Genomic DNA, 16645 nt, shown 5'->3' with positions numbered 1-16645 from the left:
TTTTGTGCTTAATCTCATATCCAAAATTTTACAAATTATTTATCACATTATTATATCTCATATTATTCTCTTTAACATTTCTTTAACAATGGCATTTATCTTCATATATTTTTGGGGAGACAATATTGATGCACTAAACAATACACCGTAATTTATTCTCATTTCATTCAGCAGCCTTGTTCCCTATTCCTTGCCTTGTTAGATCAATTTTGTTGGCCAGCTGAGGTGACCCATCATGAGTGGTAGAACTTTCTAGAAGCAATTTATCAGAAGCTGTTGGCTTAATGGGCCTCTGCCCTGATTAACTCCACTGACATTTTCATTAATATTACATTGGTATTTTAGATAATATTCACATATTTTTTATTGAGTCACTATCTGCTTCCCCTGTGCTGGCAGAAACCTAGATTTCAGGAGGAAAAAAAAATTTTTTTTAATGCACTGGTGTGAGACTTAAAATTCCCAGATGAACTACTCGGGAGACTCCATGAACAATACAGATTGGACACACAAGGAATTTGTCTTGGTGCATACGCTCTCAGAGTACATCAGCCAAGATTTATTCATTTTTATCCCATCTTCATTACTTTATAAGTAACTCAAAGCAGCAAACATACCTAATACGCCCTGAGTCCCGCAGGAGAAGGGCGGTATAGAAATAAAATAAAATAAATAAATACTCCTTCCTCTGATTTTCCAAAAAAAACGATGGTGGATTGGCTTGAGAGAGAGAGTAACTGGCCCAAATTCACCCAATGGGCTTGCTTTCATGCCTAAGGCAGGACTTGAACTCACAGCCTCCTGGTTTCTAAGCCAGCCCCTTTTAATTACTATACCAAACATGCACTCTCTTCAATACAATTTTGAATGCCCTCCAAACATCTCCGATTGCAATTCCACTTATAACCAAACCATGAAAAAGAGCCTAGCACATATGGAAGACATCAGTTAAGGTGTCAAATGAACTGTGACAAGATTGGCACCATGTCAAAACGGACTGCTTTCTGGGTTTGCTGAGGGGTATAGTGGGGAAAAACACACTATATTTCCTTCTGGTGTACACTTTTTTCCCCTCTTTGTAAACAAAGGCTGTAAAAAGCAGACGGAGGAAGTGCTAAGCAGGCTGTTTCATGTGGCCAGATGAGAAAGAGGCTGCCAGAGAAGGAAGGGAGATGGGGTTGGGCTCAGCCTTTCTATACATGGTAGCAGCCAGGCTCCAGTGCGTCATGCTGTGTGTGGAGCTATCATATTTCCTGTGTGCTTCACCAGATTTATTTTCTAACCACATGACTGGAGAGGCCGGCTCTCTCTTGCTTGCAGGAGCAACTAATAGATTGAGAATGGAAAGGAAGGCAAGACAAAGAAACAACGGATGGAAACTCCATCAAGGAGAGAAGCAACCTGGAATTAAGGAAAAACTTCCTAACTGAGGATGATTAACCAGCGCAGGGGTGAAATCCAGCAGGTTCTGACAGGTTCTGGAGAACCGGTAGCGGACATTTTGAGCAGTTCGGAGAACCGGCAAATACCACCTCTGGCTGGCCCCAGAGTGGGGCGGGAATGGAGATTTTGCAATATCCTTCCCCCAGGAGTGGGGAGGGAATGGGGATTTTGCAGTATCCTTCCCCTGCCACGCCCACCCAAGCCACCAAGCCACGCCCACAGAATCGGTAGTGAAAAAATTTGGATTTCACCACTATGTCAAACTCAAGGCCAGCGGGCCAGATTCAGCCCGCAGGGTGCTTAGATCTGGCCTTCAGGGATGGATGGCCTGGAAACAGCAAAGGACCAGCCTGTGGTGCCTCTGCTAGCGAAAACGGGGCACAGGGGGCCCACACGCGCTCCCCTGCACCACATTTTGGCTGTCAGGATGCTGCAGGAACCTGTCCAGGCTGAGAATGGGGTGTGTGGGGGTCTCAGGGAAGTCCTGCCTTAGCACTTGGCCACCACAGGTGCCCCCCCGACACGAGTGCCGTGTCACACCCACCATGGCCACACCCACCATGACCCCCCTTGGCCCTCTGAGGTCAAACACAACCTGATGCGGCCCTCAATGAAATCGAGTTTGACACCCCTGAATCAGTGGGACAGATTGCCTTCAGAAGTTGTGGGCGCTCCATCACTGAAGGTTTTTAAGAAAAGACTGGGCAACCACCTATCTGAAATGGTATAGGGGGTCTCCTTCTTGAGCAGGGGGTTGGATTGGAAAACCTCCAAGGTCCCTTCCAGCTCTATTCTGATTTATACTTCCAATTTGCTGAGGAGATCAAAAAGCTAAGACTGTACACAGGGGTGGGTTCTAAAAATTTTTACTGCTGGTTCTGTGACTGTGGCTTATTTTGTGGGCGTGGCTTGATGGTCATGTGACAATTCTTTAGGCTTTAGCAGAGGTACTGGTCTACCAGGCTTTTAACTGCTTTCAGAGCTGTACCAGTCTACCCATTTATTTTTGCAGGCACTGATCTACTCATGTATTTTTGCAGGCACTGGTTTACCCATTTATTTTTGCAGGCACTGGTCTATTCATGTATCTTTGTAGACATTGATCTATTCATGTATTTTTGCAGGCACTAGTCTATCCATTTATTTTTGCAGGTATTAATCTACTCATGTATTTTTGCAGGCACTGGTCTACTCATGTATCTTTGCAGGCATTGATCTACTCATGTACCTTTGCAGACATTGATCTATTCATGTATTTTTGCAGGCACTAGTGTACCCATTTATTTTTGCAGGTATTAATCTACTCATGTATTTTTGCAGGCACTGATCTACCCATTTATTTTTGCAGGCACTGGTCTACTCATTTGTTTTCTTTTAACACTGATCAGCTGTAGGGCGGCCCTTTGAAGCCCCACATTTAAACAGTTTTTTTCCCTCTAGCCATCAGCTGGGACTCAGGAGGCAGCAATAAATTGGGGGTGGGGCCAAATAAAAGGTAAGAATAACGCGGGGGGTGGGTGGGTGGGGGTGGGGAGTGGGGGAGGTGGGTGGGAGCCGGGGGGGGCAGAACCGGTTCGGTGACATCATATTGTCACCGCTACCGGCTCGGGAGAACCGGGCTGAACCAGGAGGAACCCACCACTGGCTGTACAGCAGCATCCTTTCGCCTGCCATAGCACATGTGCTACATACTGGCTCACTTCTCCGGATCTTGGTCTTGGCTCTTGTATAATGAATAGGTCACCAACCTTTCGGACCTTAGGGACTACTAAATTCATAATTTTAAATCCCATGGACCACTAATAAGATCTGCCTAATGACCGGCTGGGTGGGCGTGGCTAGGTGGTCATGTGACTTGGTGGGCATGGCCAACTCGATGGCCAACTCAATGTCACTCACATCAAGGAGTGCCATGCTGGCCTCTACTCACCCCTCCCCTGCCAGCCACTCCTCGCCTCCCCATCCGGGCTCCTTAGGGCCCCAACAGGAAGCAGTTGTTGGAGCTAAGCAGCCACCATGAGAAAGAGTTGGCAAAACAGCTGGCTCTGTTCAAATTGGATCTGACCGAGGAGGCTCAGCAGAAGCACCTCACTGAGGACTAGGAGCATAGGCTTTCCAAGCAGAGGGAAGACCCGCAGGAGTGCAAGGCCAGGTACTGGCGCCGGGAGGCTCAGCGGGCTGAGATGGTCAGCCAGTTCCAGGCCATGATGCAGTCCCACTGGAACGAGGCCCTCCGTCTCCTTACCACCAGTGGCACTTCCCTTCAGCCTTCAGCCTTCGCCCAAAGCCCCACACCAGGAGGCCGAAGCAGACCCCAAGTCGGAATTTCTGCCCCCCTCTGCCCCACACAAAAAGACCCCAAAGGGGGAGACTCTCTGCAGCAACACAAACGTTCATTGCACGTATCCCACCCAGGGGCCGTAGTTTGAGGACCCCTGATTTAGTTCAATATAAAAAAAATGCAAATAATTTTTCTGCGGACCACCAACATTTTCTCACGGACCACCAGTTGGTGACCGCTGCTCCATATACAACAATTCATTTAGAGACCCTTCGAAGTTACATGAAAAAATGACTTATGACTATTTTTCACAAACTCTTGCAGCATCCCCATGGTCACAGGATCAGACTTCAGAGGCTTGGCAACTGGTTCCTATTTATGACGGTCGCAGTGCCCCTGGGGTCATGTGATCAACTTTTGTGACTTTCTGACAAGCCGAGTCCATGGGGAAACGAGAATCACTTAGCTGAGTTACAGGTAGTTCTTGACTTACGATCACAATTGAACCCAGAATTTATGTTGCTAAGTGAGAAATTTTGTCCCATTTTACGACTTTTCTTGCCATATTTGTTAAGGGACTCACTGCACTTGTTAAAAGTTAGTAACACGGTTGTTAAGTGAATCTGTCTTCCCCATTGATTTTGCTCGTCAGACGGTCGCAAAAGATGGTCACATGACCCCCTCCCCAAGGACACGGCAATCGTCATAAGCATGAACAAGTTGTCAAGCATCCAAATGTAAATCACGTGACCATGGGGATGCTGCAACGGTCGTAAGTGTGAAAAATGGTCATATGTCACTTTTTTCAATGCTGTAACTTTGAACGGTCACTAAGCGAACTGTTGTAAGTTGAGGACTATCTGTGCTAACTTTATAACTGCTGTGATTCACTTAACAACTGTGTCAAGAAAGGTCATAAAATAGGGCAAAACCAGGGTTGAAATCCAGCAGGTTCTGACAGGTTCTGGAGAACCAGTAGCGGATATTTTGAGTAGTTCGGAGAACAGGCAAATACCACTTCTGGCTGGTCCCAGAGTGGGGTGGGAATGGAGATTTTGCAATATCCTTCCCCCAGGAGTGGGGAGGGAATGGGGATTTTGCAGTATCCTTCCCCTGGAGTGGGCAGGGAATGGGGATTTGGCAGTATCCTTCCCCTGGAGTGGGCAGGGAATGGGGATTTGGCAGTATCCTTCCCCTGGAGTGGGGAGGGAATGGGGATTTGGCAGTATTCTTCCTCTGCCATGTCCACCAAGCCACGCCCACCAAGCCACACCATGCCCACCAAGCCACACCCATAAAACCAGTAGTAAAAAAATTTGAATTTCACCACTGGGCAAAACTCACTTAACTGTCTCACTTAGCAACAGAAATTTTGGACTCAACTGTGGTCATATTTTGAGGATTACCTGTATATTGGTTAAATCTTTGCTAGAGAACTGGGGAGTCAGTGGAGAGCCCCACACGACTTACATACCTTCCATGCCACAAATGTTGAATTTCCCTGCTTGCAACTGCATAATCTTAGCATTTCTTCTACCGGAACAAGCTGGTGAAGTCGTATCTTTGGAACTGACCCTCTCTAGACAGATGCTAAAGCAAAAATCCCAGCCAGGAGGGTGTGTTAAGAGGGGAGTGAAGCTAATTCATATTACTAAGAGGCTGGAATGCAATGAACAGTTTGTGTCATATAAGGCAGCCCTAATTCTTTTGGTATTAGCGAGCCATTTCATATGCTTCTAGTGTTGAGATGTTGAGACTCTGGAAAGAGTGCAGAAGAGAATGGCAAAGATTATTAGAGGGTTGGAGGCTAAAACATATGAAAAATGGTTGCAGGAATTGGCTATGTCTAGTGAAAAGAAAAACTAGAGATGACATGATAGCAGTGTTCCAATATTTGAGGGGCTGCCACAAAGAAGAGGGAGTCAAGCTATTCTCCAAAGCACCAGAAGGCAGGACAAGAAACAACGAATGGAAACTGATCAAGGAGAGAACCAACCTAAAACTAAGGAGAACTTTCCTGACAGTGAGAACAAGTAACCAGTGGAATCGCTTGCCTTCAGAAGTCATGGATGCTTCATCACTGGAGGCTTTTAAGAAGAGATTGGACAACCATTTGTCTGAAATAGTATAAGGTCTCCTGCTTGAACAGGGAGTTGGACTAGAAGACGTCCCTTCCAATTATGTTATTTTGTTATGTATTTTTCAACCTTGATAACTTTAAGATAGGTGGACATCACCTTAAATATGGATCTATTTAAGGCACATATCCTGGTCTATGTTTTTTTTAAATCAAAATGATTAATCAATAGAGCCTTCGAATGTGGGATGACATGATAGCAGTATTCCAGTATTTGAGAGGCTTCCACAAAGAAGAGTGAGGGTCAAATTATTCTCAAAAGCACCAGAGGGCAAGACAAGAAATAATGGTTGGAGACTAATCAAAGAGAGAAGCAACCTGAAATTAAGGAGGAACTTCCTAACAGAGAGGACAATTAACCAGTGGAACAACCTGCCTCCAGAAATTGTGGGTGCTCCATCACTGGAGGTTTTTAAGAAGAGACTGGACAGTCACTTGTCTGAAATGGTATAGGTTCTCCTGGTTCGGCAGGGGGCTGGACTAGAAGACCTCCAAGGTCCCTTCCAGCTCTATTCTATTCAAAATGAAGGTAAATGGCAAACATCTGTAAGCATAAATAAAGCTTTGCCATTTAAATATTTCATTTTAAACTTGGGGAAATTTGATTGCATAGTCTTGGTCCAAGTAGGCTCAGTGTGTTGGAAAATGCAAAGAAAGCTTTATTTTGACATAATTCGGTTAATGGATTGCAGAATCAACTCTGCTGACCCATGCCTTTTCATGCTAAGAAATGCTTTACAGAACTTTGGAGTCTGTCTATGGAGATTCTCAATCATCCAGGTCATGGTTGTCCCAAAGGTGCTTTTTCCAAAAGGCAACTGGATTTTCTTGATTTTTTTTTCCCCCTTGAAAATATTTCGCTTCTCATCCAAGAAGCTGGCTGGGAGAATTCTGGGAGTTGAAAAGTCCACGTCTCTTAAACTTGCCAAGTTTAAAAAAACTGGGTCAGATTATCTTCCCAGTGGTCTAGAAAAAGGACATGTTGCATATTTAATTTGACATAGAAATAAAGTTCATAGTGTCCTGAATACTACTGCTTTGCATAGAAAGATAGATTCCACTTTACAGAAAGAAGGAGGAAAGGGGGGAAGCCCTATAGGATGTGTTAGGATAGGTTACTGCAATGGCCCCCAATCTTTTGGGCACCAGAGACCAGTTCTGTGGAGAGAAGTTTTTCCGTGGCGTGGTTTCATGTGCTATGGCAGCGTTCCGAGTAACACACCCATTGAAAGCAGAACTCCGAGGCAGGTAGATTCCTCAAAGAACATGTTTATTGGATACATCATATCGGCACAGCCAGTGAAAACCAACTCTGATAGTTCCTGCAGTTTTCACCTAATTAAAAGAGTAAAATCCCTCCTCCCAGGTATCATCGGTCACATAGTCCAATTAGGATGGATGGCAGGCTCGTCTCCTCCTCCAACCAGCCACCTGTTACAATGATCTTGGTTCCCACAGGAAACTTTTTGTTTTGACTGTTAACTGAGCTATCTACTTTCCCCCTCCCTTCCCCCTCTCATGCTTCGTGGCAACTATGAGGCAGCACAAGATGGCTTCAGCCAGGTTCGCTTCAGAGTTGACATGCTGCCTGCATCCCACGGATGGGGTTTCGCTTGTTTGCGCGGAAACATTTCTAGCATGTCGCGGACCAGTGTTGGTCCATGGACTGGGGGTTGGGAATCCCTGGGTTAGTTTAAAAAAATAATCAATGTATGCATGTTCGACCACTTCAATACTTTGATCAACTTTATCATGTATACAGGTAATCCTCAATGTACAACCCACCTTTGAGCCCAAAATTTATTAAGTGAGTTTTGCCCCATTTTTACGACTTTTTTTGCCACATTTTTAAAGCCAAGCACTGCAGTTGTTAAATCAGTAAAATGGTTGTTAAGTGAATCTGGCTTTCCCCGTTGACTTTTTTTATTATTATTTATATGCCGCCCTTCTCCGGAGACTCAGGGCGGCTTACAATGCGTTAAGCAATAGCCTTCATACTTTCGTATATTTATACAAAGTCAGTTTATTGCCCCCACAATCCGGGTCCTCATTTTACCTACTTTAGAAAGGATGGAAGGCTGAGTCAACCTTGAGCCTGGTGAGATTTGAACTTACAGTAATTTCAGGCAGCTGATGTTAATAACAGTGCTTTAGTCTGCTGCGCCACCAGGGCTCTTTGCTTGTCAGAAGGTTGCAAAAGGGGATTACATGACCCAGGGACTCTGCAACCATCGTAAATGTGAGTCAAATGTCAACCATCTGAAGGTAAACCATGTGGCCGATGAAAAAATGTCTTTTAGGGAAGAAGGTTCAACTTAATTGAGTCATCTGGCAGCATCGGAGCTACCGGACTTTACTTCTATATTAAAGACAGTATTCTCGAATTTGATTCTTTGTTTGTATCCTGCCTTTATTTTTACTAATCACTTGCCAAAGATTTATTTAATTTATTTGTGTTTCACATTTCTGAACCGCCCTTCTCCCTCCTATCCAACACACCTTCCTCCTCCTATTTTCCCTAGAACAACCAGGGGTGGGCTCCTGGGGGTTCACAGGGGTTCGGGAGAACCTCTAGCTAAGATTCTGTGCAGTTCGGAGAACCCCCAAATCCCATTCCTAGCTGGCCCTGCCCACCCAACCCCACCCCTCCCAGGAGTCTCCACGCGGCCCGTTTTGGATGCAGGAAAGTGCCGGGCGCGCGCAGAGTCTTGAGGAGGGCAAAAAAATGGGCCTACTGCAAGTTTGGGAAGGCCGGCCTCCAGAGGGCCGCTGGAGCCTGGAGAGGCCATTTTCGTCCTCCCAGAGGCTTGAGAAAAGCCTCCGGAGCCCGGGGAGGACAAAACCACCACCCCTTGTGGTGCAGGAGGCTGACTACTAGGCCATGCCCACATGGCCACGCCCACCCAGCAACCGGGCAGAGAACCCCTTGCTAACATTTTTGAAGCCCACCCCTGACAATAACCCTATGAGGTAGGTTGGGCTGAGAGACAGTGGTTGGCCCAAAGTCATCCAGCTGGCTTTGTGCCTAATGCAGAACTAGAACTCACTGATTATTTATTTTATTTTATTTTATTTTATTTATTAAATTTTTATACCGCCCCCTCTCCCGAAGGACTCGGGGCGGTGAACAGCCAAAATTAAAAACACACAATACAAATATTAAAATACATTAAAACGTTTCCTGTTTTCCAGACAGGTGCCTTAACCACGAGAACAAAATGGCTCCAAAAACAATTTCCTTCGAGCCGGAATCGAACCAGCGACCTAAGGATGACTCAAGCAGGCTTCTACAGTCCTCCGCTCTACCAGCTGAGCTATCGAAGGAAAGCTGCCTGTTCTTGTTCTCTCTCTCTCTCTCTCTTTTTGTTTCTTTTGATAGATAAGATTATCTGTTGATGCCAACAGTATAATATGAGCTGGTTTTGCATTCCTTGAAATAGCCTGGAGTGAGTTCTACGCAGGTGCAACACGAGAGGTGCTGTGACTTATGGAAACTGTGATTAGACCCGAACTAGGCCAAGTGCCAGAGAGCAGCATAAGGAACAGAATTCTGATGATCCTAGATGGGCGGGAATTTAGAAAGTTTACTTTCAAGAATGATTAAACGGAAGCACATCGCTTTCTAATCTGGATTCCCCCCTCTCTCCCCCCCCCCCCCCGTTCCCCTCACAGACTGGGAAAAAAAATAATTTCATGCAGGCTAAATAGCTAATGGCAAGCAGCCAACTCTGCACTTAAGCCTGATGGATTTTTGTCCCTTTGCAGGCAGGATGTGTGAGTCTCGCGTCATCCTGGAGAGGAAACGGCCCTGAGTCATAGGAAGGGGGGCCCAGCAGACGTTCCTTTTGTTCTCTGCCATTCTTTTGCCAACCAGGCATCTGTCACGTCGTGTCTCACAGGGCTGCTGTGAAATCCGCTGCCCCTTGCAGCTGGCGTTTTCAGTGTTGAATTGTACTCACACACAGCTGCACAGCCTCGGATCAGCTCACTTCATTTCCCCACTTAAATCAACACACGGGGATTGGAGTTCGGGAAGGGCTGCTTAGTGTCTGGATCCAATAAATTTTGTGAGAATATTGGGGGTGGGGAGGATTAAAAAACCTGCTGAATTAAATGAGAAGCCCGTTTCAGCTGCAGCCTGTTAAAAGAGTGGGAAAGGAGGGAATCAAAACCAAGACATAATCCTATCCAGAAGGAGTCATGAACAGAATAGCAGAGTTGGACGCAACCTTGGAGATTATCTATCTATCTATCTATCTATCTATCTATCTATCTATCTATCTATCTATCAAGAAAGTATTAGGTAATAAGTATAAATATGGATTGGATACATAAAATAGATACAAATAGAGCAGGGGTGAAATCTAAAATTTGTTACTACCGGTTCTGTGGGCATGGCTTGGTGGTGGTGGGGTAATGTGACTGGGTGGGCGTGGCCAATTTTTTTTTTTAACTTTTAAAACCATTTTTTCTACAACCTCTTCAGGGAAGAGGTTGTAAAAAAATGCTTTCAAAAGGCTCTGACGATCCCAGCTGAGTTGCCTGATCGGCAGAGGCTTTTTTTTTCTTTTAAATGCCTCTGACGATCAGGCAACTCAGCTTGGATTGTCAGAGGCATTTAAAAGAAAAAAAAAAGGTTTTTTTTCTTTTAAAAGCCTTTGATTATCCCAGCTGAGCCGCGCGATCATCAGAGGCTTTTTTTTTTTTTACTTTTAAAAGCATTTTTTCAGCCGAAGAGGTTGTAGAAAAAATGTTTTTAAAAGTAAAAAAAAATCCTCTGATGATTGTGCGGCTCAGCTGGGCATGAGGGGGGGGCAGGGATTTTTGCTACCGGTTCTCCAAACCACCCGCCTCCGTCGCTAACGGATCAGGCGATCCAGTCTGAACCTGGAGCTTTCACCCCTGAAATAGAGGAAACAATAGGTAGGACAGGGATGGTAAGCATACTGGTGCTCTTATGCACGCCCCTTACAGATCTCTTAGCAATGGGGTGAGGTCAACAGTAGACAGTCTTAGGTTAAAATTTTGGGGGTTTGGGATGAAACCACAGAGTCAGGTAGTGCATTCCAGGCACTGACACTCTGTTGTCAACGCCCTCTGCTCAAGCAGGAAACACTATACCAGTGATAGCTAACCTTTTCCGGACCGAGTGACCAAAGCGCACACACACCCAAAATGCAATGCACCCCAGCCCCCCTGCACATCTTCACGTACCCACACATGCCCACCCCCTCTCCGCATGTACACGGGCCCCTGCACATGCCCGCCCCCATGCGTGTGCAGCAGAGACCCGAAGACCAGGTGGCTGGCGGGAGGCACGCATGCATGCGCAGCAGAGCTGAACTGGGGCTTGCGTGCCATCAGAGTGAGTGCTGTGTGCCACCTCTGGCACGCATGCTATAGGTTCGCCATCACGGCGCTATACCATTTCTGTTGTGACTCCAACCCCCGAGCCCGTCTTATCGGAGGGAGAAGACTCCGAAAGTGAAGGAGAGGAGTTGGCAAGGCCTCCCTCTCCAGGACCCTCCTCTCTGGCAATGCCTCAGGTGTCTTCCGAAGGAGAAAAGATAGGCCAGGAGCCAGGCATTTCCGAGCAGCCGCAGTTAGACAGCGACAGAGATAAGTCTTGGCTGGATCCCCGACAGTATCGGAAAGACAAGCGTGCGCAGCAGAGAAGGAGGCGTGCCAGAGATTAAGCTGAGTCACTGGACCACACCCCACAGGGGATAAAAGGGGGTGTGGTGGCCATTCAGGCTTTGTGACGGACAAAACTGAAAGCTAGCAAGTCATTCTGCATTTCTGGAACTTTGTTATATGCTCTGCTTGGACTGATTTTTTGGACTGGACTTGACTATTCTTTGGGCTTTTTGTCAAAGTTTGTGGACTTTGATGTTTTCGGTCGGAGGAGATAAACCTCCCTTTGTAAGTAAAAACTGTTGACAAGCAGCCACCGGGTTGCCACCAATTCTGTTATCAAAGGAAATTCTTGTCTGCTGGTTTATTTTAACTCTTGGTCGACTGCTGGTGTGCGTGTGTGAGACGGGGACAGAACAATGGTCATCCAATCTCTTTTTAAAAACCTCCAGTGTTTTGTTTCACTGGTTAACCCTCTTCACTGTCAGGAAATTTCTCTTTAGTTCTAGGTTGGTTCTCTCCTTGATAAGCTTCCATCCGTTACTTCTTGTCCTGCCTTCAGGGCTTTGGAGAACAATCTGTCCCCTTCTTTGCATTAGCTAACCTCTCAAATATTGGAAGACTGCTATCGGACCTGGTATCCCTAATCCTTCTCTCCTTCCAAACCCTGTATCTGTTGTGGTCTGCCAGCAACCTGTGGAACTGGCAACGGAGTCGGACAGTGAGGAGGCTGTGGAGGACCATGGGCCAGTCCTGGACTCAGGGGAAGGCCCAGACAAGGGCTCTGCATGGAGGCAGAGAAAGGGCCAGGGCAATCTGGGAGTGATGCACGGACTCTGGAGCCTCCAGAGGCAGATAGCAGAGAGGCAGAGGAACAGGAGGAGCCTGTTCCTAGTGCGGGGGTCAGCAACCCGCTGCTCCGGAGCCGCATGCGACTCTTTCACCCTTCACCTGTGGCTCTCTGTCGCACCCACCGGTAGTTAACTTTTTCACCAGTAGTACCGGCTGATTTCATCCATCCATTCATCCCGGGCCCAGTGACTCCTCGCGTGGCTTGAGAAGAGACTTGCTCCCCACCCAGTCACTCCTCACGTGGTTGGCCCCGCCTGTCGCCCCAGTCACTCCTCACGTGGCTTGAGAAAAGAAGAGACTGCTCACCTGGTTGGCCCCGTCTGTCCCCCACTCCTCCTCCCTTCACCGGATAAGAGAAGGAAGAAGAGAGTCCCAGTCACTCCTTGCCTTGCTATTCAGGAAGTCACTGCTACTCGGTGAGAAGCTAAGTAAGAGATTCGCTCCGTGCACAGCCGAAAGGGGTGGGGGGGAACCTCCCAAATGCAAGCCAAACTGCTCGGCCGAAGAAATTGTAAATGCTTTTAAAAGCCTCTGAGATCCCAGCTGAGTTGCCTGATCGTCAGAGGCTTTTAAAAGCATTTTTTTCTGCAACCTCTTTGACCAATAAAGAATTCTATTCTATTCTATTCTATTTTTTATTTAGTTTGACAGCTGACTGCATCCTACCCTCCAATTCACACGTTCGAAATGTTTTGTGGCTGGGTGGGAGTGATGCTGAGTTGGCCATGCCCACCAGGCGTGGCGGGGGGGGTGTCATGTGACCAGGGGGAGTGTCAAGTTGGCCACGCCCACCCAGGCATTGCGGCTCCCAGTGTTTTGTTTTCTGTGGGAAACGGGTCCAAGTGGCTCTTTGAGTATTAAAGGTTGCAGACCCCTGTCCTAGTGCATGCATGCGAAGAGCTGTCAGAAGGCAAGACTAGCTAAAGCAAAAAGGACAACTTGGGAGTAAGGCCAGGAGATGATTGGCCTTCTCCCAGCAAAGGCTCTTTGTAGGAAAGCAACGTTGCTACATTTGTTTCTTGTCAGAGTCTCTTGCTTCTGAACTTCATGGAGTTTTGCCAAGAAAAGCCTTTGGCGGGGTGCCAAAGAAGACAAAGGTTGGTGATAAGGCCGAAGGACAGTTTATGAAGGATTTGTTTTGGAATTAATTTGGACTAAGCTGAGAATGAAGTAAGCTGTTCTAATAAAATATGTTCGTTTAGGACTGATTGTGTCAGGTAATAACTACTTGGGCCTAGGTCACAACAGTTTCTTGTGTCTCAACATCCTTTGTGTATCGCGGTGAAATCCAGATGCAATATTCCAAGGGTGACCTTACCAGTGCAGTATAAAGCAATACTAACGCTTCTCGTGATCTTGATACTATCCCTCTGTTGAAATACAATCCTTGCATATGCATCAATATTTTGAAAACTTCTTGGCCACTAGACCAACTGTAATCAACTATCTACGTATCTATGGAGAATCTCAGTCATCCAGTTCATGGTTGTCCCAAAAGTGCTTTTTCAAGAGGCAATTGGACTCAACAGAAGGGGCAGGATGCATCATCTATCTCCAATCTACAACACAGTCCTTTCAACAGTTCCAAGAAAGCTCCACACCCATTTGCACCACTCAGGTGACCCTGAGGACACAGGTAAACCTCCAGGTAGCCTTAACAACTTGCTGAAATGCAAATGGCCAGCTGTCTGCAAGGAGTATAAATCCTTCCCTTCTCCTCCATCCAGTCAGAGCTGAAGAAGCTTCTTAGATGAGAGGCGAAATGTCTTCAAAGAAAAAACCAGAAAGTCCAGTTGCCTCTTGAAAAAAGCACCTTTGGGACTATCTGTGTATCATGGATTGGCAGGCATTGTGAAATCATACATTATTTGCCCCCTTTGGGGCAGGAAACTAATATTTCAAGCCGGTTGAAAGCTTCTTAGGTTCTTATGGAGACAGCACCCACCTTGTTACAGAGAATAAAAGGATAAATGAGTTCATTGGGATTTTATTTCGCTAGTCGTTGCCGACTATAGGGGCTGGTACCCATTCTCCGTTTCAAGGCCATTGAACCAGTGCTATCCGAAGAAATTTCCATCGTCATGCGGCCACATGACGTCACAGAGTGCTGTTACCTTCCCAACGAAGTGGTACCTATTTATCTACTTGCATTTGTATGCTTTCAAACTGCTAGGTTGGCAGAGCTGAGGTGAGGATGGGAGCTCGCCCCATCGTGTGGCGCTCGGGTCTCAAACGTGTCTCAGCGTCTTACCCGCTGAGCCATCTCGTTGCCCGCTTGTTACAGAGAATACTCTGAAATAAAATGCGACAAGAAGAAATCCACTTGGAGTCCTCTAATGCAAATCGTTCCCAAGAGGGCACCTTCCAACTGTGTGGAGGCCTCGAGAACAGGGGTCCCCGACCCCTGGTCCATGGACAGGCACCAGGCAGCGGCATGCCAGAAACCCGGCTGCGCAAACAAGCGAGGCCCCATCCATGGGATGCAGGCAGCACACCAAACCTCATCCCCTCCTGTCTATGGAAAAAACTCTCTCTATGGAACCAGTCCCTGGTGCCCAAAAGGTTGGGGGCCACTGTTCCAGAACATTCAGTGCCATCAAATGTGGAAGCTGTAATCTCAACTCACCAGCATGAACAAAATTGCTTTTTAAACAACCAGATTCAGACTGCAACTTTAGACCGAGAATTTGGTTATGTATGCATCAACAGTTTGGGACGTTTGGATGAAGTTGGATGAAGCTGGTAAGCATCCCCATTTGTGTCCAATGCCTTGTATTTCTATTTAAATCAGTTGTGCGCTCTGAATTTGCATTGTGCTTGGAAAGGTGCCCTTCTGTCTCCTCTTTTGGAGTTACACAGCAAGGTGTAAACGGCCCACTTGCTAGATGGAGTATTTTTGGCTAGATGGGTCACCCATAGAAGGTTGCCTTATTCCAGCTATGCTGGCTGGGTTATTCTGGGGGTTGAAGTCCAGACATCTTGAAGTTGCTGAGGTTCAACACTGCCTTGTACCAAGCCCAGCTGCATTTATGGATCACGCAAAACCAAGGTTTATTTTAATGGCTTAAATCTATATATTTTGCCATACACTTTGATTTACAAACAAGGAACTGGGTTCATACATACTGAACAAAAAGCAAATGAAGCAATACGTATTATGCCTCCACAGAATATGTGAAACCATCCACTAAATTAGCTGTATGATCTCTTTATTATCCACAGTAAAAATTCCTGACAGCTCAAACCTCTCTTTACATAGCAGCTTGCATGGCTTTGACCAGGGGTGTCAAATTCGTGACGTCATCATGTGACATATCACAACTTTCCCCCCCTTTGCTAAAATGGGGTTGGGGATGGCCAACGCATGATGCATCCGGCCCGCGGACCACAAGTTTGACACCCCTGGCTTAGACACTGAGAGAAATACAATTTGGGGCTCCTAGATACTCATGGTTAGAACCAGTTTGGTGTAGTGGTTATGATGCTGGCCTGGAAGCCAAGAAACGGTGAGTTCCAATCCTGTCTTAGGCACGAAAGGCGGCTGGGTGATTTTGGGGCCAGTGACTCTCTCTTAGCCCAACCCTCCTCACAGGATTGTTGTTATGGGGAATATAAAAAGCAGGAGTATTACATAGGTTCTCTCCCTTGCATTGACCATCAACGTGTGATATAATAACAACAACAATCTCAAGCAACGTTGAACATCATTGGCATTGACAAAAATCGCTATCGGTCAATTGCAAAAGGCAGCTTTACTTGGAACAGCTTACATTCTGTGATGATAAATTTAATATTCCACAACAATGTGTGCCTATCTCAGGTCTTTGGGAGGAACTTGATAGGTGGATTAAAAAAATGCCAACCTCAGCCTAATCATCTGGATGACTGTGTAACCAACCATAATAAATAATCACTCCAACTGCAATCCAAAGGAATGTTAGAGATTATGCAGACAAAATTCGTATTATATCTATACTGATAAAGCAGGATCGCATGTGAAAACAGAAGAAATGCAGCTTGCGCCATGTATTTTCTATACAGGTAGTCCTCGACTTACAACAGTTCATTTAGTGACTGTTCAAAGTTACAACGGGACTGAAAAAAGTGACTTGTGACCATTTTTCACACTTACGACCATTACAGTGACACAGAGCACACTGCAGTGACTTAGTGCACATAGTCACGTGATTTACGTTCAGATGCTTGACAACTGACTCACATTTATGACGGTTGCAATGTCCCGGGGGTGGTGGTGATCATGTGATCCCCTTTTGCAAACTCCCAACAAGCCAAGTCAG

General features: G+C 46.3%; 1 non-coding gene across 1 annotated transcript; it reads right to left on the bottom strand.

Annotated features, from left to right (window-relative positions):
• Positions 1–9097: 9097 nt before the first annotated feature.
• Positions 9098–9185, bottom strand: TRNAY-GUA (transfer RNA tyrosine (anticodon GUA)). The gene is given in 2 exon segments: positions 9098–9133; positions 9149–9185. It is a non-coding gene; the product is annotated as a tRNA-Tyr (tRNA).
• Positions 9186–16645: the final 7460 nt, after the last annotated feature.

This window comes from Pituophis catenifer, unplaced genomic scaffold (assembly GCF_029215685.1).
Source record: "Pituophis catenifer annectens isolate HBS135680 unplaced genomic scaffold, rPitCat1.0.hap2 SCAF_2, whole genome shotgun sequence".
NCBI lineage: Eukaryota > Metazoa > Chordata > Lepidosauria > Squamata > Colubridae > Pituophis > Pituophis catenifer.
The sequence above is the reverse complement of the archived record's forward strand: the minus strand, read 5'-3'. Positions and strand labels throughout refer to the sequence as shown.